The 26,046-nt window shown below is 40.4% G+C and overlaps 1 long non-coding RNA gene across 1 annotated transcript; it reads right to left on the bottom strand.

Annotated features, from left to right (window-relative positions):
* Nucleotides 1–8,724: 8,724 nt before the first annotated feature.
* On the bottom strand, nucleotides 8,725–20,037 carry LOC108640929. Its single transcript, XR_001921599.1, has 3 exons — nucleotides 19,920–20,037; nucleotides 11,321–11,398; nucleotides 8,725–9,368 (listed from the first exon to the last, which is right to left on the bottom strand). It is a non-coding gene; the product is annotated as an uncharacterized LOC108640929 (long non-coding RNA).
* Between the last annotated feature and the right edge of the window lie 6,009 nt (nucleotides 20,038–26,046).

Genomic DNA, 26,046 nt, shown 5'->3' with positions numbered 1-26,046 from the left:
ACATCTCTGCTGAACACCAAACAAGCCTTTTCCCCTGTTGTGGCTCTAATTCACACAAAGGGACATATTTGTCTTTCCTTTTTGAGATTGTAAATCAGTAAAGGAAAGGGTAAAGTCACCTTGGAAAGGAAAGTTTCATTTTAAGGAGCATAGAGCATTCTGTCCTCTGTATATCAGTTGTATTTTTCAAAGGGAAGACCCCTATTAATAAGAAAGGGGATTTTGACCTCTTTAGAAGTGGAAGAATTTTTGTATTAGCAGCAAAAGATGTCACAAACAGTGGTTCATGAGAAGTTACAAATAGTCTTAACAGTCTTAACAGCTCTTACCTGCAGCAAAAGCTAAACCATCTTTTGTTATTACTCTTCTTTCCTGTAAATACCATAGTTGATATCCAAGCAAAAACACTGTTAAAAAGCTTCAGTCAACTTCCCACTTAAGCTGAAAATCAGTCATCATCAATCCCAAACAAGGTAAATTATCAGCAGCAGAGGAGCCAGGAGCTCGGACAATTCTCACCACAGATATATTTGTTGAAAGACTTCTCAGAGAAGATAAATACCAAAAAAAAAATCAAGTCTTAATAGCCAAAGGCAGCAGCTGGGCAGTTAGGAATACGCTGGAGATGACCTGAGGGAGTAATAATGTCAAAATTTACTCCAGTTCAGTAAACTGGCTGCCAGCAACTCAGCACCTTTCATGAGCAATCAAGGAAAAAACCATCTGAAACCAGCCAAGTTAACAATGTCACTGGAGAGCTCATTAGAATGTCTTTGCTTTAGGTTTTTTTCATGGAGGTTAAAAAAATTAAAAATAAAAAAAAAATTAAAAATAAAAAAAATTAAAATTCTGGTTTACGGATCAATAATTGTTGCTTTGTGGAAAAAGACACTGCTTCAAAAAATCAGTATCCCCTCCCCAGCCTGTTTGCTTCCCTGTTACTAGCAGCACTGCCAGTCCTTTTCTACCACGTTTAAAATTTATTCCTTGTTCTGCAAATTTGCATTAGGGGTGCTCCAGACTTGATCTTACCACATACATCTTAATATACTGGAGGCTAGATCCTGCCAGTACTGTCAAATAGCTAAACAACCAAACAAGAACAAACATTTTCCAACGTTTTGTTTGGAGAGAGAAAAGTTATCAATATAGCTTATACACAATTTGCTGCTCCCAAGGCTCCTCTCGCCAAACCTTTACAATATCAGCTTGTTTTTCCCTCAACCTCTCACACCCCTTATGCTCCCAAACAAATGATGCACATATTACTCCTCTTCCTTTCAGTCTGATTCTGGTCATTTATTTTTTTTCCCCAGAATCACACCTGTTCAATTTTTTGTCTTCTTCCCTATGCCAAATTCATAATACTTCCCTCACGTTGCCAGTCGTGGTGCAGAGGCAGCTGTCACATCAGCTCCCCAGCTGCTCTCAGCTGGAACTGTCATTCAGAAATGAAAAGTCACTTTTTTAACTCAATAAAATAAAAAATATATACAATTCTTTTAGCTGTGGTGACTTAGTTTTTTTTTCCCTGGGGAAACAAACCTTCAACAAGCATCCTCACAGAGCTTACATCGTGCCACACGATATTCTGTGCAGATCCTTACAGAATAAAAAAAGTATGTCTTGAATAGAAAAGGCACAACCTCAATAGAAAAGAATGAACTTGAGTAAGATAAACCAGCATTCCTAAAGGTTTAGGAATGGTATTCTCCAATTTAGTAGTCCCACTAAAAAAACCCACACACCGCTTCCCCTTTCCCCCTCCAACTGGAGGCACAAAGGGCACAGATCATGGGTTGAGTTAAGAACAATTTACTGGGAACAGCAACAAGATAAGAAAACAAAGTTATGCAACAATATTAATAGCAGAAGTATACAGAGTGATTCACCTGAAAAAACGCTCACCACAGAGCCCACAACAATAAACAATACCAGTTGTCTTGACTGCAGCAGAACCCCTTCTCCTTGGAAGAGAAAGTCACTTTTCCCAGCCCCTGGCAATGATGGTATAGGTGGTACAGAATAACCTCCATGTCCTAACCATGCCCTCTCAGAGCTCCTGCAGAATGTAACCCTGCCAGGGCCAAAATCAGGTCAACCCACGTAGAATTTAAGGACTTTTTTATGGTGGCCCATTAATTTTGTTCTTAAAAACCCATTGCTTCCATTAGATTTCTTCTCCCTGCATGAGAGACTTGCATCAAAACCCCTCCAGTAAGTGGCTCATCATTTTCCATGCTTCTACCCAGTGCTGTAGCAATGCAATATCAGCCCAATGCAGCAAATCCACATTTGCTTGCCAGAGTGGTCATATGCTGGGGGCTCTACTACCAGATGGAAAACCTATGCCAGCCCTCTGTTATTTATGCAGAGATTCCTCAGAAAAAAATCAGTTTGTTTCTTTTCACATTTTGAGGCTTTTACTAAGGGAAAAGCAAGAGGAAGTCCACAAAAAAAAATCCCTTGTTCTTCCTGGAAGGGAGTTGCCAGCACTGGCTTGAGCTGAATACATTGGCATAGCAGGAGAAGAAGCAGGAGCCAGGAAAATCCTGCACCACTGAGAACACTCTGGTACCCATTTCTGGCACTCACAGGAAGCTCATGCACCACTGCTGGATTCCCATTTTCATACATCTACTGTCAGTACCACAGGCTCTGGATTTTTCTTCTCCAGCTGCCTCAACCTGGCACTGAGTATCAAGTCAGACTTTGGAGCCTGGGCACTTGCACCAGCTCCTGCAAACAAGGTGTAGGAGAACATGCAGCCTTAACAAGCACTTTGCAGAACTGACCCTGTTAAAAGCACAATAATATTTTGGGGGTTTCTCTTGTGTGCTGCACACAGATAGAAATCCATTTTGGAATTATATTTATCTGATCTTTCCCTCTTGTAAATAAAACCAGAGCTGGTAACACACAAAGGTGCTTTGGGCCTCCTCGAACAGGTTCTGGTGAGTTGTGGGGTCTTTTTCTGCTTTGGAATTTAGTGGGGTTTCAGGTTTTTTTCCCCCAAAAGAATTAGAACTAGAAGATGTCTTAAAATTAGTAGGAAAATAATTATAATTTTTAAAAGGATGTGTGAACTGATTTGGACTTAGCATTATTGTAATCACATCAGTAAGTTAGGCATGGGTTTATACAAAAAACAAACAAAACAAAACAAACAAACAAACAAAACAAACAAACAAACAAACAAAAGCCAAAAAACAGTATATGCAACAATCACAGACAGCTTTAAGCAATTTAACTGAATCTGCTTGGAAATTCCTTTCAACCAAGAGAAAGCCCTTCATATTCTCAGCAGTTTCCAAATTCATTGAAATCCAGGTGGGATGGGGCTTGGAGCAACCTGGTCTAGTGGAAGGTATCCCTGTCCATGGCAGGAGGGTTGGAGTGAGATGGTTTTTAAGGTCCCTTCCAACCCAAACCATTCCATGATTTCAAGAGTCATCTTGGACAGAGCAAAGCATTTCACAAGTACAAAAAAAAAAGACATTAAACCTCTTTTAAGGGAAACTATACAAAAACAGAGGCTTGAAACCATTCAGGAACCTCAAAAGCTCCAAATATAGCTTTTTACCATCCAAAAAATTCCCATTTATCATCCAAAAAATATCTGCCAGTCCAGAGGTGATCAGAGCCACCAACACGCATCAAGACATCGTTGTCACCATTGTCTACTGGACCAAAAAAATTGCTGTTGTGCCTGTCCTTTGAAGGAAGGGTTCACAAGAAGAGGAGTTTGAAAAGTATAAATAGCTTGCATTGCATTTTAGCCCACAACATTTCACAGGGAAATCATTAAAAAAAATCCTTACACTGAGACCACAAGCGTGACGTGGGCTGTAAATGCACGATCCTGGTACCATGATATTGTGGTTTGGAGCTGGCTCCCTGTCAAGTCTCCAAGCACCACAGCAAAAGCTTCCCCCCCCACCAAAAAAAAAAACCAAGGGAAAAGAGAAAAAAACCCAAGAGAACCGAAATAAGAGAGCTAAAACAATATGTAAGTATATTTACACTTCTATTACATTTATATACAATTACAAAGACTATCTACACATAAGAAAGGAACACCCAGCACCCCCAAAGGAAAAGGAAAAGGGAAAAGGGATAAAACAGCATTTCCTTGAGAATATCCACCTTAGGAACTGTGTCCTCCTCACACAAAAATACTGCAAGGACTGTCCAAAGGAGGTTAAAATGGACAGGCAATTTCCAAACACATGCTGCAGCCATTCCAAAAGATAGAATATAGCACATATACCAAGCATGCATAGTAAATCAAGGCTTATCACCTATTTTGGGGTATTTTGCACAAATTAAGGCATGGCACATAAGTGATGCACATCTTTGCATAGCCCTTTTGCTTGACACAGAGGTGTGAATGCTTGGGAAAGGCAGTGTGTGCTGTGTCTGCCAATCACCATCAGTGCACAGGCAGCTCAGGGCCCACACAGACTGCTCACAACAGCAAAACCCACACCAGAGAGGAGCCATGAGATGAGAAGGGTGAACTAGGTAGGCCCACAGATTTGGTAAGAAAGCCACAAGGTTGCATTTAGCACTCTGGGAATTTTGTAGAAGTTTAGCTCTTTGTGCCCAGCACCCACTTCCCAGGGTCAGTGGGATTAACCAAAATCTCCACTTCAATCTCAAATGCTCTTTTAGCTCCCATTAGTGTCTAATTTGCATTTTCAGGCTGAACATGTGTCTATATAACATATACATTATGCAAATATACCACACCTGCCTACATTTCAATGAAAAGAATTGAATGCAACCAATTCCATCAGTCAGGCAAATGAGATAAAATAACATCAACCCTGGTCCATGTGCCTGGCAAGTGTCTCATGCTTTTGAAGCAAACCTAGGCTACTGGGCACACAAACCAAACACATGTTATTTGTGGGTCACCTGAAAATAGGTTCTGGATTGGACAGCAGTTTTAAATTCACTATGTCCTCCACATTAATTTGTGTTGATTTCACTTGCATAAACTCCAGGGGCAGAAAATAAATATTTTTCTGCTGCTTACTCTGGTTCACTTATCTGCAGCACACAAATATTTAAACCAGCTACAACAATAAATAGCCAAAGGCCACTTCTTAGCAGAACAGTCTGCATTAGCATTTGCTGCCAAGGAAGGAATTTAGGCACAAGTCTACAGATCAGCAGCATCCCTAATTTCCAGTGTTTGTAAGAGAGGAGGAAAGTTTTCTCACATATCTTTCACAGGAAGTGACTTGGATCCCCAGCTCTCACACTGAAACGTGACCCCACTGACAGCACAGGCAGTTTTGAGACACACACATCCTTCTCTGGGGTGGAGACTGCATCAAAATCTGGAGGAGATTGCATCAAAATGCAGGAGATCAAAAGGGCTCTCCCAGCCCATCATCCTGACTGACTAACAGAGCCCAGGGGGATACCAGTCTTTTATTCCAACACCAACTCCATGGGAAGGCAATTTAATGTTATTTGTTAACTTTGCATGTTAACAGATACGTTAACAGATATTTTGCTGCCTCTCAACAGATCTCTTATCCCTCTACAGCTTTAGAAGAGAACCTTCAAAGTGATTTTTCCTGATCAATTATTCAAGACACAGAAAAAATTTTCCATAACATGGATGATCAAGAGAGTACATTCTTTAAATGCTCTACTTAACTTTAAGGCCTCAGAGCACAGGACCAGTTGAGCATCAGCTTCCAGCCATGCTGCAATGCTAGGTCATCCTGGTACTTACACATCCTTTTTACATCATTCTAAGATAACATTTGGGTGCAATCACTAGAGTTTGAACCATCCATGCTACCAGTTGCATACAGATTATTGTTCCTTCCCTGAGCCAATAAAAGAATTACACAGGAGGTTGAGGTTAAGGCTTAAATCAGCACATCACAAGAGCTATCTCTGCAAATACAAGAGGGAGAAAATAGCATGGCAGGATCCTGGCTTGTTCAAGCCTTTGGGATGGATTTCTTTAAACTCTCCCCTTACAGTGAGCTGCCCACCACGGTTTCTTCTGAATTAAAAAACAGCTTAGTTTTTTTAACCATCAAAACAACAAAGCAATCAGCAAAGAAAAACCACAAAGAAAAGCACAAGGTGTATATGCAACCCTTGACCACTGCAAGCCTGTAGCTGGGCTGTGCTTCCATCCTTGGGTTCAGTTGGGTAAGTGGCTATCAGAGCAGCTCAGTGTCTTCTCAGTCTCCTCATGCCAGCTCCTGGCTGTGACTGCTGTTCATCCAATCCTGCTGCTTCTCAAACTTCCTCAAACACACACAGGAATTGCACCCAGTTATGAACATAAATAAACAAAATGGGAGGAAGAGTAAATGCTGTCAGTCACCGAGAGCATCAATGCTCCAGAACAATTGAAAGCTCTTTACCAACATGCACCAGAGCTTGGAAATAAAACACAAAACCTCCAGCACTCATCTGTTCTGCTCCCCTGGGTGCTCTCTGCAGTTCCACTGGAGAGCCTGTTTGTACACTGAAAGTGTGATGTTTGGGGGTAGTCATGACTCCTTGCACAAGAATAACATGCTCACAGAAATAACTATGACCCAGACAGTGTTTCACAGCTCAGAATAAAAAGCAGATGCCAACTGGGCAGAGGTATCTGCAGCAATTTCACTACTATTCACTGATGGTCATGCAGGGATCAGACAGGAAACAGACCCCCAGCACTAAGGACCAGACAGCTGCTGCCATAAGTACAGGGAGGGGGAACACTGGTACAGAACAGAACTCTCAGTTACATCCCTGTTAAAATCTGTAACATGAGAGGGCCTGGACTAGAGTGTCACATGCCTGGCTCAGGCCTCAAACTCTCAGGCAGCAGCCAGGCACACAGTGTGCCTCAAAAAACACCAGCTCCTGGGTTTTCCAAGGTTTCTGTTGACACCATGAAACTTGAGTTTTCAACACTGGTACACAGCACTGGAAAGCTTCTTTGCATGAGTCTTATCCTTCTGAGCACACACACTTACCCTTCTTCACAGCTAACCCAGGGAGTGTTACCACTGAAAGGACAGTTTACCTTCTCCTTTTCAGCCAAGCTGTTGGACAGCTCTTTTTGGCAGTGTTTACAGGAAAGTTCACTCTGCTGCAGAGGAATTAGCCCTACAACCAAAATCAAAAAAAGCTTTCAGTCTTCCTGCCCTCACTTCTCTCCTGTAGCCATACCTAGAAACTAAACTATCCTTGTACCTTCTACTGCTCCATCAGTTTTCCCCACAGCCTGCACAGTTATTTCTGCACCCCTTCTGTGCAGGTTAGGCTCAGACAACATTTACAAACCCTTTACTGAGTAAGAACTGTACATTTCATAGATACAGATAGACATTATATATATATATACATATATACACATATATATGTATGTATTATCTGTATTCCAAGATATCCTGAAGTCCTTTGGAGACTCTCTAACTAAAGCAGTAACTGTTTGGATTTATAAATTATATCATTTTATCTAAGAAAAGGGCAGATGAAGATTGAACTGACAGGACAAGTGTGGGGAGAGGGCTGTGGTGAAACAACTCCAGTTAATTCACTCTGGACTTACCTGATTTTCAAACCTATGAAGATATACAGACTTATAACTGTGTCAAATATCTTAAAATATCAGCAAGTTAAACAAAGCAAAAAATGAGGCTACAAGTTTGGTAGACTGTAAAACTTTCATGAGTTTTTACAGAGTTTTCTTCTCAAAAAATATAATTTTGTCAAGAGGAAATACTTTGAGAAAACAGCTTGGTAGATGGCTTTTTCCTTGACCATAAATAATAAAAATGAGGCATCTATGAGACACTTGGTCCTAACCCTAGCTGCAGTTCTCATAAAGTCCCTGGTGAAATCCTACTGTCCTCTGCTAACATAGAGCATGTCTGTATATCCTGGTTTTAACATGCAATTTTAGTGGAAAGGACTCTAGGCCAAAACAGAAACTGTGTGCTACGTTTGTTTTAGCCTTTCACCCCCTCCATCTATTTAAAATAAGATAAATGAAAAGCTGAAAAGCCATGCACTGCTTTCTCCTGTCAAGGATACCAGGACCAAACAGCTTCAGGAAACAAAAACTGTGGGGACCTGAGACTTGTCCTGGCTCCTCCAGCAGCACCAGTGCTCTCCAGCACTGCTGCTACAACCCACCCCAGAAGTGGAGAGTAACCCAGGTTCTTGTTAATAAATCCCTTGAGGTGGATTAGGGTGAAATGACACTGAATAACTGGTGTTTGTAAATAAGTATCTGCATGCTTTATTTTAGAACAATTTGGATTCAAAGGAAAGTAGGTGTATAGCCATTTTGGTTGTTATCATATATAGTAATACAGTAATATTAAAGAAAAATAACACTTAAGGAAATGTATAAGGAAAAGAAAGAAAGGATAAAAGTGGGAAGGTATATATAGTCACCATCTGCTGGATCCAGTGATGAAAATTGGTAATTGCAGCTTCAGTGTCTGTAGGTTGAAGATGGTGGTTGGAGTCCTGTCGAAGTGATGGTCTTGATCCGTTGGGGGTGGGGGAAGCCCCCTCAAAATTCAAAGATTTTCATGACTTATATACCCTCAGGCTAAGGTGGGAATGCCTCATACCTTCCCTTGTACCTTTTAATGTCTTTGATACTTCCTGGAGGGGTTTTCACAGCAGAGTCATCATGTAAGGGAGGACGTGTACATGATAAGAAGGATTATCCCACCTCAAGGGTCTGCCTCTCCCCTTATCTGGAAATCCAGTTTGTAGATTCGGGTATGCACCTGGAATAGTTGGGCAATAGTACTCCCCTTATGTTATCTCAAGGTCCCTTTGCAGTCCAAATTAGGAGGCATATTCCTGGAAGGATGTGCATGAGCAGCTGTTTCTTTGCAGTTTGGTACAGTGGACAAAAGTCTTTTGGTGATCTTAACAATGTTGAAGCTACCAAACATTTCAGTCTCTGGCACACACCATCTCCAGTGTGGAAACCTTTTGGAAACCCTGGAACAGCAAAGAGCAGCAAGAAAGTGCACTCACAGCTTACCCATGTTTTCCCCAATAAGAGCAGCTCTTTCAAGGCAAGCCAGCACAGATGCACAGCTAACACACACAATGTAAGATACAAATTGGACTTTTGAATTAGACCCTTGAATTAGATTATTTCTTTGCCAGTGAAAACTAGAAAACACAGATTTAGAGCAAACCTATTATCATTGCATTCTTAATACACAAAGTAATACCATGGTACTTCAGACATCATATAAATTCCTCCAGAAGAAACCATTTTTTATTCAACTTGACTGACAACAACAGGATCTTCACTTGCATTCCTCTTCCTCCAGCACTAGGCAACGACTGAATTTACTCAGCTCCTGCAAAACCAGGGCAAGGCAAATGCTGAGAGCTGGGAATCACAAATGTCTGCACCAAGCCCAAACCCCAGCTTTAGCCTTAATTTTGCAAAACACTGTATTCAATACAATCATTGATACAATTATTAAAATAACGCATAATATAAATTCTGGAGATGCATATGTTATGCTTTGAGTTTGGAAAATGCTCTGTAGTTTTGTAGGGCAGCACAGGGAAAACAAGTAATGGGAAAGAAACAGCTTTATAACCCTCTTAAGTTTGGTTTGGCTGCAATCAGGAAAACATAAACCAGCACATTAAGGATTAGCCCAGGAAGAATATCAATTCAGACACAATAGCTGTTTGCACTGCCAGAATGTTCCAATTCTTTTAAATGAAGTGTAACAGCAGTAATTGTGTTTCTCTGAGTGAGCTAAGAGGCAAATGGTGCATGAATCAATAACGATGTGACTTGTTCACCATTTATCTCCTTGCATGGACCACAGGAAATCCAACTGCATTATGACATTATTCAAAGCCTGTCGAGGGCACAGAATAACTGGCTATCGTTAGCAGGTGTGTACCCATCCTCAAAGGGCAGACACCCACCCAGGAGGATCCATCAGTCAAAGCTTCCACTAATAATGGGGTCACACTCCCTGAAATTACCAGTGCTGCACAAGGGGACTTAATTTTTGCTGTCAGAGAACCAATTGCAATAAATATCTCCAACATTTAGACATTTTTTTTAAGCTTCAAAGTCTTTCAGCTGCTACATTGAGTGGTACTGATATGTCTGCTGACTCCAGAAGTCAGACTGCAAGGAATGAGTTAGGACATTCAGACACAGGTACTTTAACACAGTTATAAACCCCCAACTCAGATACCTCAGGAAGCTGCAGGTATAGAAGAAAGTTTGCAAACCTAAGTGCTAAAACCACTGCTTGTATGAATAGCCTCTAGTGGATGAAATGTGCTGGTGGTCAACAAGTATGTGGTTTAATGATTTATCTTCCATCATAGCTGAAGCACACATTTGGAGTGTTGAACAATTTCTGCTACAACATTTCCAAATTCCCATTTAGGCCACTGGGAATGGGACAGCAGTGCCACCTCTGGTGACAAGTCCAGGATGGCAATGCACATATTTAAAAATGCACATATTTAAAAATGCACATATTTAAAAATCCATATTTAAAAATGCACATATTTTTAAATCCTCAATTATATCCCAGTGAGATGGGAACCCAGGAAAGGCCACTGGTCCTGACCAAGCACACAGCTCCTTCCTCTGCTAGCTGGCCAACCTCCACCTCTCCAATCTAATGCTGTAAAATATTCATCTCCTCCCCGTGTAATTTATCTTGCTCTGAAAAATTCCAATATGAAACCACAAAGACCAATCCTTCTGACCCACTTAATTTAATGAACTGCAAGTTTCTACACGTCCCTTATTGATCTGGAGAACACTAAACACTAGGAGATGTGTGGCTAAGGCACAAGGAGTTTGCAGCTGTATGGGGAGGAAGAGGTTGAAAACAGAAGCTTGACAAGGAGAAAAGTTGGTTTTAGAATTGTTTTCAGTCAAAGACCAAACTTGCAGCTGGGAAATGTTGCTTCAGTGTGGGAATTTTCATGCCCTGTGTTTCCTTTGGATTGTTTTCTGTCCGCTGAAAGAAATGGAATTCTCTCTAAGAAGATAACAGAATGTTGTTCAAAACTTAGAAGCATTTTTTTTCCCCACAGGCCTGGGGGGAAGGGAGATAAGAAAGTTTAGCACTGCAAGAACAACCCAGTGAGCTATTTGTGCACGCATCAGGCCTTTGATATATAAAGCAAAGCCCAGACCAGGCTGGTGTTTTTTGCCTCTGCTAAGTTTGCACTAATTTAGCAGTGTATGGATGTCCCTGAAACGATGGAACAGATCCACTCTTCACACTGCAGCAGTGGGTCGTGGCCATCTTGGTGTTACCTGTGTATAATCAATTCTTGCAAGCTGCAATACAAAAGTTCATCTTCTTCAGCTCAGAAAACATCTGTCTTCAGCTGGCTGCATTTAAAAGAAAACAAAAAGAAAAAGATAACACGCATAAATATAAATTATTTAAGAATAAAATTTATTCCATGGTGCAGTTTTACAGTTTGTTTTCTGTACAAATTGCCTGCTTCTTTATATCTAAATCAAATAAAGCAGTTACTGCCAGCTGTATCTGAAACTCAGAGTTTTAGCCAGGAGGGACACTGAACACTCCACCAGGTTCCCCTCCCTCTCCTACAAAGAACTCTTCTAAACCTGCAGTCAGATACTCAGAGGGCATCTGCAGTTCAAGCCTTTTTGCTGCACTGTTCTGCCTGCACTTCCCTCCCTATGTCAGAGTTAAATAAAAAGTAAGCCCAAAGAATTCTTTACAAATTATTTCCTTTAGTCATCGTAGAGTGTCCCCAAAGAAGCTGTTGTACCACAGATGAGTAAATGTCTTCCCAAGGCAAAAACAGATGAGTTACAGGTCTCCATTGTTTATGAAACAGGGAGAGATTTGTTGCCTCATACATCCTCTTCTGCCATAGCATTATCAATTTAATAGTTGACTTGCTTAAAAGCAATACTGCAGTGTGCTGTGGCTAAAGGTAGTTACTTTTATCAACAGGATGGATTAGAGTTACATGATATAAAACCACGATAAGAACCCAACCTTATACTGTAAAAACAACTTAGTTTTATTACTAGCCCTGAAGGAAAAAATAGGAAATGGAAAAATTCAAATAAACACCAAAAAAACCCAGTAAGTCTTAATGGACAGATGAAGACTTGAAAAAATTCAAAAGTTGAAAGCAGCAAATACTTTTTAAAGATATCAAGTTAATTTATATGGATTTTTTAATACAGTCCTAGTTTTACCACAATCATCACTTGCAAGAGAAGAGTTGAACTGCTTTACTATTAGCATCTTGTAAATCAAAACAGACCCCAGAGTTTGGCATCATGCATATGAGATGATGGAAGAAACCAGGAATTTCACTTTGAGGTCGTATCAAGAACCACATGTGAAAGATCAATTCCCACACAAAGACCCACTTCAAGATGACCTGCTCTTTAAAATAATGCAATTTGGCTAGCATTTATCTATTGATAACGATGTCTAGTCCCTGCTACTCCAGTATTCTTTACTTTGGGATAACCCAAGATAAGCTCTGTTCTAAGGATGCCCAGGGAACAAGGGGCCACGAATAAGACAAATGTTTCTTTCTTTTTTTGGTTATAAAATAAAGTAGGAGACAAAAATATCAAATAGAGATATTTTACATTACTGATACTAAACTGGTTTTATTTTTAAAAGAAACAACCTAAAACAAAACCATAAGCCCTTTTGCCACAGATTCTACCAAGCCTTTCACGCAGCTTTATTCTTATAACAAATTCCACAGTATAGCGTTCAAAAAAAGTGATCCACATCAAGAAGACCAAAAGTAGACATAAGGTCAAATCCTGACTAAATTCTTTACAAAAAAGAGTAGTTTACAGAATTATTCAGTTTTTCTCTGTAGAAGTACACACACACTTTTATGAGCTACAAAAAAAGAGTGACACGTAATACGATACTTGTCTGTGGACACATTCATCCTTCTCAGCATAATTTGAAATGCTGTTTTCCCAAAAGCACTGAACTGAAATGAAACCACAAAATTCCTCTTATCTGGCCCCAGAGTGAGTTTGCTGGTTAAATCAACTTTACAAAACTGCAACTCCCAAAGAGTCCTCCCACATTGCCTGAAGAGGGGAGGGTGCTCAGGGTTCCTTCATTCCCTCATTAACAGACAAGAAACACTGTCTCACAACCAGGTCTTCAAAAAATAAAAGCAACAAAAATATCCTGAAGAAATGGATACCAAAAAATGATTGTCACTTCAAAGGAAGAAGACCAGGAGGGCCAAACTGCGGTCTCCCGAGGAAGATGGAGTGAAAGCACGTCACTGTGTGCCTAAATTTTGACTGAGCTGTGTTTGTGACACGTTCTGTTTTACCATAACAAGCACAGCCATGGTCATTCTTGCTACACTTTCAGTAGTATTTAAAATAATATTTTGACTGTAGTTCAATCACAGACTTCTAAAACACTCCACGATCAAAGGTTTGCTGGGTTTATTCATGCCAGCGCAGCTCCACTAATGAATTTCAGCTGCAGATTCAACTTTGGCCCAAGGATACTAATTTATAAGGCCTATAAGGCTTAGAGAAGTTCAAAATTTAAACAAAATTAATCCATATACATAGAGCACCTATCATGCATCAGATGCACTGATGTGTATAACATCTAATGGCAACCCATCCTCTTGGCACAAAGCCAAGTGAAATCAAGGAAATAAGATTCTCTCCAAACCTCGGGGGTGTGAAGTGACTATAAATAGGCTGCTCTACTTCTCACTCTTGAGGATGAGACATTGAATGGGTACAGAAAAGCTACTGGTGTGAAAGCACTTGGGGGCCACTCGGCAAAGAAGTAAATCAGCAGTGACACCAACCTCCTACAGAACATATGGGCAGGAGGGCTTGTTCCACTCTCATTTGTGACAAGGAACATTCTTCTGAGAAAGGTGTGGGGTTGAGGGGGCACATTCTTTATTTTTGTCCCATGGGGTATGGGAGACCATCTCAGTTTTTAGTCTTATGTATATGCAGTAACTTACTTCTTTTAACAATTTGAAGCCCAAGACACCTGTGACACAGAGCAGGGCATGTATGCAAAGACAAGATTCGTGAGATTAAAGGAAGTACTCTTGTGAGAAAGCTGACATGGATTTTGTAGGTGAGCGACTCCTCTGCTCTCCTAATTTTGGATATTTCTCAACTCCTTTTAGACTCAAAAACAAATACACAGAAAAACTCAGTCCCCTCAAAAGTGAGAGATTCTCCTTGCACCAAAGAATGTGGCACCTGGCCAGCAGGAACTCAACGGTTCCCATAATCCTTAAAGTCTGCAAGTTCCCAGTTATTCCTGGCCACCATCAGAGGCAGACTTTTGGTCTGAGCCACTACAATCACGCTTATTTTTGTATTCCAAGGAAAGGATAGTGACATATGTAGGACTTGACCTCGAGTACACAGAAGACAGCACTGCTCAGGGCAAAAAGCTAGTGCTGCTGTAACTCACTCAACTGCGTGCACATGTTGCAGATCCTGTACTGTGCCAATCCCCTTGTGCTGTGAATTGTTACAGCCCATGGCTATGGAGTGTAGGCTCTGCAGTGCGAGCTCCAAGAGCAGCATGTCATTTTTCAGGTTATCAAAACCCCAGCTCAGCTAACAGGTAATTTATATGTGTGTTTAAACACAACGAGGCTCAGTTGCTCAGGGCTAGAGACCTGTGAGAAAGATAACATTTTAAATTATTTAAGGCAATGCAGAGGAAGGCTTAGAAGCCCCTGACTAGAGGAGTTACAAGCAGCCATGTCCAACCTGATTTCAGACACGCTATGTAAGGCTCAAATGAAACACAATAAACAGAACACAGCAGAAGGATAAGCTACAAACATGAGCAGTCCCACAGAGAGACACACAAAGGAGGATTTTTACCAGCAGAGGTTAGCAAAAACAAGAGTTAGTTGTCCAACAGAGAGGTAAGATAAATGTGTTCTGAGGCAGCAATCAGTGCATAAAAAGAAAAGAAGGAGTATGGGGTGGGAAGTTGACACACCACATGACTTTTCCTTAATATATTAGAAGATCCTCAAAAACACACATCAAATTTTATTTCATCAGGGAATTCCACAGCATAATTCCTCCCATTGCTGGTAATTTCAGCTCTACTCTACTAGGATAAATGGTACTGCAAGACACCTGAGAATTAGCAACTCCTCATTTAAAACAGCTTATGAAAACCCATATGGACAGCTGACAATGCACGGAGATCAGACATCAGACTCTGTCTGCACTGACACAATGGACTATTATTGCTTGTTTGGGTTTTTGCAAAGTCTCTCTACCTGGAGATAAAACCTGAGAAAAATCTGTTCCATTTGTAGTTATGTTCAATGAATTTTAGCAAGAAAAATTGCGCTTTGTACATATAATGCTCAGTTACTCAAGTACAAATCTGGTTAACCAGGCAAATAAAGGAAAAAATATCCCGGTAGAAGAGAAAATAGAGGAAGGAGAACATAAATATGACGTCTTGCCTTTTTCAAACCTCTGTACACATTTTCATCCGTTATGAATTTAGCTGCAAGTTTTCCATACGAAACCAGTGCTCATCACCTGAGCTGGATTTCCCCCCTTTGGCTAACAAAAAAGGTTGGCTTCATCACATGCAGTCACTGGGAAAACTGGCAGTGGGAAAAGCTGCTGATTACCCACATTAGTGGAAGTAACAGAAAACAGAGTGACAGACCCTGAAGTCAATTACTTAACGGAATGTAGCAAAGCACAGAAGCACTCTTCAGTGGAGAAAATTCCAACATTACACCACATAATGGCATTTTGTGCTGAAGAGGGTATTGCAGTCTGTTTTCATTATGGGAACATTTGATAGGTATTTACGGGATTTGAAAAACTCAGAAGAGCTCCTTGAAAAATAAGATAGTGTTGTGGTCCTCAGTGTTACAATCAAATGCTGAAACTCAAGTGACAAAAAAAACCATATTCTGTCAGAACTACCAGATCAAACTATTAATCTACCCGTCTGTATTGTAACAAAGCAAGAAATTAGTTACCTTTCATTTGCTTAAGCTGTACCAAAGTGAAGAAGGAGGTGTCTTTTTTAATGTACTATAAATATTGGGAAAGTTAATGCTAAAAAGAAATATTTTTAACAACAGAGGACAATTTGCCCAAAATAAAGTGAAAAGCCTAACACAGAAAAGATATTTATCTGTTTGGAGAGATAATCAATGCTTTTTGCATTTTAATTCTTCTCTTTATCACTACATCTTCCTTTTTCTCTTGTTCCCCCTGCAGCAAATTTGTAGGCTGAGCACAGCTGTTCAAGCTGCACAGACTCAGGTATTACTGGTGCCAGGAAATAATGTACAATTCTACATGTATAACAAAATTACCTCCAACCTTTCCCAAGCAGGTATTTGCATGCTAGATGGCTGCAATTCCAAGCTGCCACGGCCCTCTCAAACTTGCCTTTGTCATACCTACATTTAGGTTCAGCTTCTGTCCACCCCTTTGAGTTGAGACACGGGTTGAATTCCTATCTTTACACATTCAATTAATCCAAGAGCTCTCATCCTAAACCCTAGCAGCATTCACACCTTGTGCAGCTGATTTGGGACTAACTTTGTGTTACAGTAATTGGGCACTGCACCAAATGTGGGTCAAAGTAGCTTTTATACATGCCCAAGAATACCCTCTGGAATTCTGATTTATTTCTCAGTAATTCAATTGGTTATATGTATATCCATATGTATATGGATGACAACACATCCACATTGGTTTTAATTGTATACCTCTTAAGTTGTGTCCAACCTGTTAATACTTACTGTAACTATGTTTAAAAAAATAACTCAAGTGGACTGCAGAAGGAGCTTTTTATCATTATTTTTATTCTCACTTTCTTTTCTTAAGGCCAAATTGTATCCAAGATTAGAGGACTGAATTAATTTCCATTATCACCTTATAAGGGAAGTTCTGGCATAATGCAATTCTACTTTTAGCAAATCATCTTCCAAAAATCCACTGTCATGCTGCTTTAGCTTCTGTCACTCAAAAGTCCATTTGCTCTAGGATGTTCTGGATGCAGTTTAGAGGATTTTGAGGTGAAGGAGCCAAGTTCTGTACAAGAGGGTTACAAAACATGGAGGAGCTTCTTCACACTTGGAAAAAATTTACTCAAGGGTCAGAAAGTAAAAAGTGGTTGGATGTGTGAGGAAGAGGAGAGGAAGCAGGGAGACAGGAGGGAGAGCATTTTAAGGGTTTTTCTTAGGCTCTTCCTGAGGTGCCCACTTCTGGTTACTGTTAGAGAAAGGATCTGAGCCTGGGCTTGGTCTGGTCCTGCTCAGTTGTCCCACACTGTGTTATCTATCACAGAGGCACCACGTGTTTGGGAAAGTGAGATGGAATCCATTTCCCATAACATTAAGATAATTATTAATTAAGACTTAGCTGCAGCTCTCACTTGAGATTTCACACAGGAGGAAAAAAAAAATAAAACCAAAACCAAAACAAATAATAAAAAAAAAAAAAATCCACAAACTAGGAAATTAAAGTTCAATCACAATTTCAGGGAACTAAATAGATTTACCTTGCCTAAGGGGGCTTGGTTACAGACTTTTTACAGAAGCAACATTGCATCATAAGGTTGTGTTGATGTACATAGAAGTGCACACTGGAATGGCAAGTGCAAGCAGCAGTGTCACTCAGATGTGAAGTACAAAGCTGTGTTATTGCCCAGTTGTCCATCATGACCCTTCTGAGAGATCACTGCTACTGAACCAGAGGTTAAACTTCTGACTGATGTTACATGAAAAAGCACTTTGTCACCTTCAGCACTGTTAGACCCATATTGGTAGGTGATATCAGCCTCCTGGAGGGGCTGTATGGCTGAGATGTGCAAGTCTTGCTATGTAAGAGTGGCCAGGTAGCTTCACAGAAAGGGCCTATTCCATATACACAGCACTGGGACAGTGAAAGGCAAACACAGTGCCCCTCCAGACCACCCTTATTCTACTGACTCATGTACTTAACATTCATATTTATCTTTTCCTCCTGAGTGCCTGTAAAAAGAACAGGATTATATTATTATATTAGTGACGAGAAGCATGAAATTTCTCTTTTGATTCTGGACACCGCTGAAAAGTAAATGTCCCCAAAATCCCTATTTATCAGCCTTACCACAACTCCACTGAAGGCTGAATCAAACTGAATACTCACCCAGGAAGTATTTGTAATGTGAGAGTTTTACAGGACAGCAGTGGGAGGCCCAAATGCTCCTCACAGGTCAGAAGAGGCCAAGGAAGGAGATTCTGAAAGCTCAAGTTGTAACAAAGCAGCTGAAAGCTACTGAAAGCTGTGCCTAGCTGAGCCTCTCTTTTGCATCAAGAAGCTGACAGTATAAAATGTTTAAAAAATAATGATATTTTTTAAACCAACAAATAATGCAATGTTTAAAAACAGTAGTAATACAGAAAGGTCAAATTCTAGCATGGGTCATAAGACATATGCCCAGAGAATAAAGCAAGTGATCTAATGGCACACTAGGGTGGGCATTAATGTCTGCCAAACCCACACCCATAATGCTGTGATTACAGAGCATGTGTGGGTACAGAAGGAAGGCAACAGGAAAGATGCACACCTATCTTGGTGTATAAACCTCCATCACAGAATCACAGAATATGACTTGGAAGGGACCCACAAGGAACATCCAGTCCAACTCCTGGCCCTGCACAGGACCATCCCTGAGAGTCACCCCCTGTGCCCCAGAGGATCATCCAAACCCTCCTGCAGCTCTGGCAGCCTTGGGGCTGTGCCCACTGCCCTGGGGAGCCTGGGCAGTGCCCAACCAGCCTCTGGGGGAAGAACCTTTGCCTGAGATCCAACCTGACCCTGCCCTGGCACAGCTCCAGCCATTCCCTGGCTGCTGTCCCTGGTCCCCCCAGAGCAGAGCTCAGTCCCTGCCCCTCCTCTGCCCCTGCCCAGGCAGTTGGAACTGCACTGAGGTCTCCCCTCAGTCTCCTCTGCTCCAGCTGAACACACCAAGTGCCCTCAGTGTCCTCACACGGTTTCCCCTCAAGACCCTAACTGCTAGGGAGACCCTTGAAAAACCAGGATTAACCCATCTGAGGCTCAGGTAGATCCTTGTCTGCCTCACATAACCCCCATTACTCCTCAGAAACTACCTCCTGGCTCTGCAACTGCAAATTCAAATGTTGGTTTGTTTTGTTTGGTTTTAATAACCGGGTAAGAGCACTTACCCAGGAGCTGCTTACATTTTGTTTGCTCTTTTCCTTTCCTTCATGTGCATCAACACGAAAGATAAACACAATCTTTAGGCAGTATTTGGGAAAAAGCACATTAAGAGGGTAAATATTGGTACTGTGGCCCTTCCTTTGTCACACTGCCTGAAACAACAGCTGGAAACAGAATATTGCTGATATGTTGCACTTAGCTCCAGACTTCTGAAGAGTAAAATAAAAATAAACAAGCCAGAAGAAAAGTCAGCTTCTGAAAGTTACTGCAGTCAGAAATACAAGTTTTGGTAAATGGTTACAAGCTGCTCATTCCCGTTTTGTAAACTTCACAAGGAACATATCAGGTCATCCCATCAAGAAAGAGCTGGGGGACGGGGGAGGTGGGGAAAAAAGGAAAACCCAAGAAGGGCAAGAACCGTCACCGAGAAATAAATTTAGCTGTAACTTCTTTCTAAAACGTCCCAGAAGGGAATTTTAAAATTTAAGATGCAAAATTTCTAAACTCAGAAGTTGGCTAAATATTTACTTTCAGAAAATTCTTATCAAATACATATTTTACATATGCCCAAAACCACCACGTTATGTAAAACGCATATCAGTTGTCACACAGAGACATTCAGATCATCAGATCTACTTTTAAATAACATTTAGTTTTCTCCTACCTGTAGTAAATGGAAGTAAATTCCCAGCTCTTTCCTATGACCAATCATTTACTCACACATGAAAAAGAAGAGCTGACCACAATCACCATTAACTAAACAAGTCCATGTCCTGCCTGCTGCTGCACAGAGGGTTGTTACACTCTGTGTGACCTTTCAGCTCTAGAACAACTGACATTCAATGAATGCCATAAAATCTTTCACCTTCCACATAGAGCTAAAATTATATTAGGGAGTGTTGTAGCAGGAGTGCAGCTGAGCCAATGCTGACATGCAATTGTGAAGCTAAACTCAATGGCAGAAATTTCCAACATATCTAAGGATTGTTGGAAGAAAACCCACTAAAGGATAAAAACATTTTTAACAAATTACGAAGACCTTGAAGTTGGGCCAAAGAATATTGTTTAGCAGCAATATTGCTCTGTGGGGCTGCTCACTGGTCATAATTGCCCTGCCTCTGAAAACAGGAGAATTATGGCCTGCACTGTTACTTTGCAGTTGTGCAGAGAATAATTATGGTTTTTTTAAGTGTTGAAAGGACACACCACTTCCCTCAGATCTGCATCTTGACATTTGTCAAGAATTATATAACAATTCAGCCCAATAACTGAAGATTGACAGGTGAGTAAATTCCAAACAGAATACTTCAGAAGAATCTGAAATATTACACTATTCCCAAAATGCAAAGCTGGTAGCTCCAGAAAGGTTTGAGAATAAAGATCAGTAAAAGTATTTGTAAGCTGGCAGAAAAAAAAACCCCACAGATTCCTAAAATAAAATCAGGCAGTTATATTCCATGTCAGACTTCAAGGACTTTTTTTAAAAGAATTTTTCCTATATTGACAGGAACTACATAATCTGAATTGAAATTAATTTATATTACCATTTTTTCAGACAGAAACTTCCTGGAAACAGTAACATTTTCACGTATTAGGTACCAGCATTTCCAGAGCCAGCTCATTTCTTCTGGCTCCTCTGTCTTTATGAGCTGTTAACAAGCAAAGATGATGATTGCAAACTCAAAACATGAACTGATATTCATCTTGTGATTCATGCTTTTTCTTCTTTAATCAGATTTCAAGGTGAATAAAGAGTTACAGGATTTAACTACACAAAGTGCTTCATTAGTAACTTCTCCAAGGATAACACAGAGGTTTTACTCAGTGGAGAAAGTCAACAGTAAACTTCCAACACTGGGACAGTTTTAACTGCTGCTTTATGCCAGGTCCTTATCAAACAAAACCAGAAGCAATCAGGCCAAATAAAATAAAATTACACAATTTAAAAGCTTTATTCTTTTTCAGAGAGCTTCGAGGAAGCCATGGGCTTTCAAGAATATTGTTTGGCATTATTGGCATATTTTTTGCATGAAGGTGGGATGGTTCCAAGAGACTCGTCTGTGCAGAAATCATTTCAAAAGCCATTTGTTCTAGATTTGACTCAAAAGGAATTTTTAATAAGCAACTTGACTGTTTAATAACCAGAAAAACAAAGAACAACATTCAAACCTACGATTGCCTGTTTACTCTGCGTTCCCTTGATTTCTCAGAGGCATTTGGTCACCATGAAAAGAAGAAAAGAAAAAGAATTAAGCAAGCTTTAAATCTTAGGTCATTGCCTGCTTCTCAAAATCCACAGCAGCTCTAGTTAGATCAGTGACACACATATAAACAAGATTAATACCAGATGTTTTCAGATAGATTTAATACTGTGCTGGGTGGATAGAGAGTTTCATTTGCATAATATTTTCTTTTTTAGCCCTAGAGCAACAAATGCAACCACAAACAATGTGGTGATTGGAATGAAAATGCATTTGAACCTTTTGCCATTTAATCAAAGATAATAAAGGTATAATTACAATTTTACAGGTTTTGCGACAATCAAAGCACGTCACATTTTTAGCTACAGAACTTCCAAAGAAAACAGTCATTAAAATGAACTAGAAGGTCACACACCCCTCTTCCTTCTATTTAGGAATCTGAAAACAAGAAATCAAGGATGTCATAGTGAAGAAAAATTTTATTGTGTTTTATTAACCATCTACATCATGCCTGCTCTAGGGCTGGAGGGTTAGGTAACATTTTGCCTTTGTTGGTTTTGTGGGCAAACCATTTTTCTCTGTATTGTTCTGATATTTGCAAGTTTTTTTCTACCTCAGTAAAATTTTGACTCTAACATCTTTAACCTCTCACAGTCTTGTTTTCTTTGTTTTCCCCTCCTCTGTCAGAGGGGGGCAGCTCAAGCAGTCTTAACTTTTTCCCCGCTGAGCTTTTAAAACCAGCACAATTAAACCTAAGAGGCATTTGAAATTTTATTTGGCCTTAATATATGCGTGCAATTCTGTTATTTATTCACAATTACTTGGTGGTTTCTGAAAGGCCTACTTAGATTCAGATTTCTGGGCTTTAGCTTTGGGGCGGGTTTTTAAAATTATTTTATGTATTTTTAAACCTTGTGCATTATGTAACAAGTTTAACAGTCTCTGCCATCCAAGCACTACAAGTTATTTTAGCTAGGAGTTTAATTATTGTACACTGCAATAATGTTTTGGATATTTAGTAAAATCTTTAGTTGCCACACTTTACTTGGCATCAGCATAAATTTAAGACAAAAGATGCTACTTTCCGAGAAGTAGAATAATGTAGGAAAAACACCAAATGACAAAACTGAAGCATATTAACCTTCTATCTCCTTAACATTCTTGCTTCTCTTAAAATGGTCCTAGCTTCTGCATGTAGTTTTCAAGAAGCCAAAGGGGAATGAAGTCATGAAAACCAGCAGCTCTGTGTCCTCTTCCCCCTGTTTCAAGGTCCCAGCCTTGCCTGGCTATCACTTCCAACACCATTAACTCTTTTCTCCCTGTTACATACCAGGCATGGACACCATCTCTGTCACCCTGCCACCTCCTACTAACCACTTTTACACTATAACTATCAGGTTCAAGGCATCTCTAACTCTTTTAACTTTCCAGAAGCATTGTACAAAGCATTACTGGGAATTAAATGTGCAGCCCTCCCAGAAACCTCACAGGGGTAAACCACCACAGGCAGTGAAACTGGGGAAGGGCCAGCCTTTCTTCTGGCTGATAGAGGCTTCTGGTTTTACAGGTTCTTTTGGAGGAACCCTTACCCCATTTAGCTGGGTCAAAGCTTCACCAGCACAGTCATCAACCTACCCAGCCCTCCTTTTCCTACATCCTCCTGCAAACCAGCCTGGCACCAAAGTGCCCCCCTCCTGGCATGCTGCACGTGCAACAACAGCTGCTGGCAGGATGAGGCTGGAATGCTTCTATCCTAAGAGCTCATCATCTCCATCTCATCCTGAAGACATCACAGCTCTTCTCCATTGCAGAATTTGACACCTACTTTTTGGGAAGAGAGGCCAGATCAAAAGCTCCATCCTTAGGTGCTTGTCTAGAACAGGGCAGCCACCTGCTCCAGCTTTCATCCCAGCAGCTGCTGGAGTTTCTCTTACAATGAGAGATTGTAAATCTCTCTTACAGGAGAGATTTAGTGGCTTATATCCAAAAACACCCCACTTACTCATATCTCCACAATTTAGTATTGAGCACAATTTAATATTGAGCACCCATCCCTCCTAACATCCTAAATAAGACTGTTTCAACATTACACAATGGAAAGCTCAGAAAAAGAGACATATGATGTGGTTTCATCTTCCAAAAATTAATAAACTCTTTATCAACATACCTGTTTACTGATGTTAAAACAAGTTCAATCCCTAATACACAGGGATCTGAACCTCAGATTAATCCTTTCAATTACATTCATTAACTCAGACTCTTGATTCTGTCTTCTCACTAGGTTAGCAAGAACATTAACTTCTGGACTTTAAGACCTAATAAATGTAATTGTAACAATTCATATTATTGTTTCAGCTTTCCTTTTTGTTCACTTTTAAACTTAAAATTGCCAGATTTATAACATACCCAAAATTCTGCCAGTAGCAGCAGGACTCATACAAGCAGGTCTTTGAGGTTTAGTCTGTCACCTCCCAGCACCTTTGCCCACAAGTCTCTTTGGCTTCCTCTTATCTCACATTATTTCCAAGTCCTACCTGCCCACATAACATCTGCCCCTGGGGGCTCCTAAACTGCAGGTGATTTTCAACAACAGGCAGTTCAAGTGAAGTGAAGTTAAACTTTTTTGTTGCCCTCACCTCAAAAGCTACCAGTAGCCAAGACAACAGTCAGGGCTGCAACCTAGGTTTAAAAATGTTGCCCTCCATCATTAAAAGAATCCAATTGCTGGAAAGCCCTGTTTATGCTGGATTTTGAATGTTTGAAATGCCATGACCAGCAACAACAACAACAAAATGACATAAACAATTCTTGCAGTTTCGTCTGTCTTAAGGCTGAGCTAAGGAATCATCAGCATTTTCTACTCACCCTGTGATCCAGAATATCATTCACATATTCCCTCTCCCAGAAACTGGAAACAATAAATCTACTCTGGTTAGAAATAAGGTAAGAAATAGTTGAAAGGGGATAGGATTTTTCTGATGTGCTGGAAGAGTTTAAAGCTATAAAAAGCTCCCCAGTATGGTCTGGAGTCTCTCCACAAGGAACAAGGTAAGTGTCAGGGGTCTTGCCTGAAGGGCAATGGGCTGGGAAAAGGAGGAAATAAACCTCCTCCTGCAAGCACTCGTGTTTCCAGCAGAAGGACAGCAAAATTACAAGCTTAAAGCTGACACTGCCTTACTTGTGTCACTGCAAACTCAGTCACTTTGCCATTATCAGGAGGCCACTTATGGAAGAGGCTTAAATGGAGGGAAAACATCCACAAGATACAGTAAAGGCCAAGCCTGCTGAAGAGATGAAGTTATTTATTTCTTTAGCAGGCTGAGTAACACTTACTGGAGTTGCCCAAGTGAGCAATTCCTGAGAAAAGCTGTTGAAGTCCCAACACTTATTTTTTTTCTGTCCCAGTTGTTTCAAATGTTGCAAAAAAGGACAATACATTCTCGTTTTTCTTGTAAGCTTGTTGGCCTAAGTACACTCCAGTGTCCTACATCTTTAATTTGCACAATTCTTCAAGAAGAGGTGGAGTGAGACACAGGGAGAAGACAGCTGGGAGACACCACAAGAAGGAAGAGCATTTGGAAGTAAGAACAAGAAAGAATCAATTAGAGGAAAAAAAGAAAGAAAATTGAAAGCCTGGTGTAAACTCAGACCTTCATCTATCCAATCCCACTGCAGTACTATTCACAGCACAACTGAATTATGTGTTACTTAAGATTTACAGAGCTTTTCTGCAAGAACAACCGTGGTTTTGAAGCATTTTTGAGAGTTGCCTTGAGAATTTATGACTCACTCAGAAGTTTGAATTCACAAGATGAAAGCTAGGGGACAGAAAAGGGACTTAAGTCTGCGTCACAAGGCAGACCTGCTTTTCTGGGGGATAAATAACTCCTAATTTATAGTGCCACATTCAGACATGCAGATAAGTCCTTACAGAAACAAACAGAATGTCTGGGCTGCCACATTTTTCATGACTGCAGTGATACCAAGAGCAATTCTTCTTCTCCATGTCGTGAGCACCTCAGAATAAAGGAGCTTGTGTAGAAATGTGTAAACAAATTTCACAAAAAATATAACAATTTATTTTAACCAAAAGCTGTGCTGTCTAAGAGTAGAAAGAGATTTAAGTGCTCTTTTACCACTAATTGTTTCATTGCTACAGTCCCATTAAAGTCTTTACAACGGGAAAACACTCAGTTCAGACAGAGAAATCTGCAGCACAGTGTCTAGACTTTTGTGCTGGAGAAGGCACCAAATGAATGAATGCACCCTACCACCCACATATGTCTCCCCTAAGTAAAGTTCTGAGCACCTGTCAAACTTACAAACACACTCCTTGGCTGAGGCACCCATCCAGACAAGCTTCCCAGTCTAATACCTGCAAGTTATGAAGCTGAAATGAAACAGCATGCTATTTCCATCTGACATGCTGCCCAGAGTTAAATCCTGTTTGCACTAAAATCATGACCTGTAGAAAAACAGAGCAACTAGTTTCTAAAATAACCAATGTCAGAAAATCCTCCATAGTGAAGAGCAAGTTGTCCCAAATCTTAAGTATTCATCCAGCAGGAGAAAAGCCAAGTCTTATCTTCT

This window comes from Manacus vitellinus, unplaced genomic scaffold (genome assembly GCF_001715985.3).
Source record: "Manacus vitellinus isolate BGI_N305 unplaced genomic scaffold, ASM171598v3 scaffold_48_pilon, whole genome shotgun sequence".
NCBI classification, from domain to species: Eukaryota; Metazoa; Chordata; class Aves; order Passeriformes; family Pipridae; genus Manacus; species Manacus vitellinus.
This window is presented reverse-complemented; position numbering and strand designations above follow the sequence as displayed.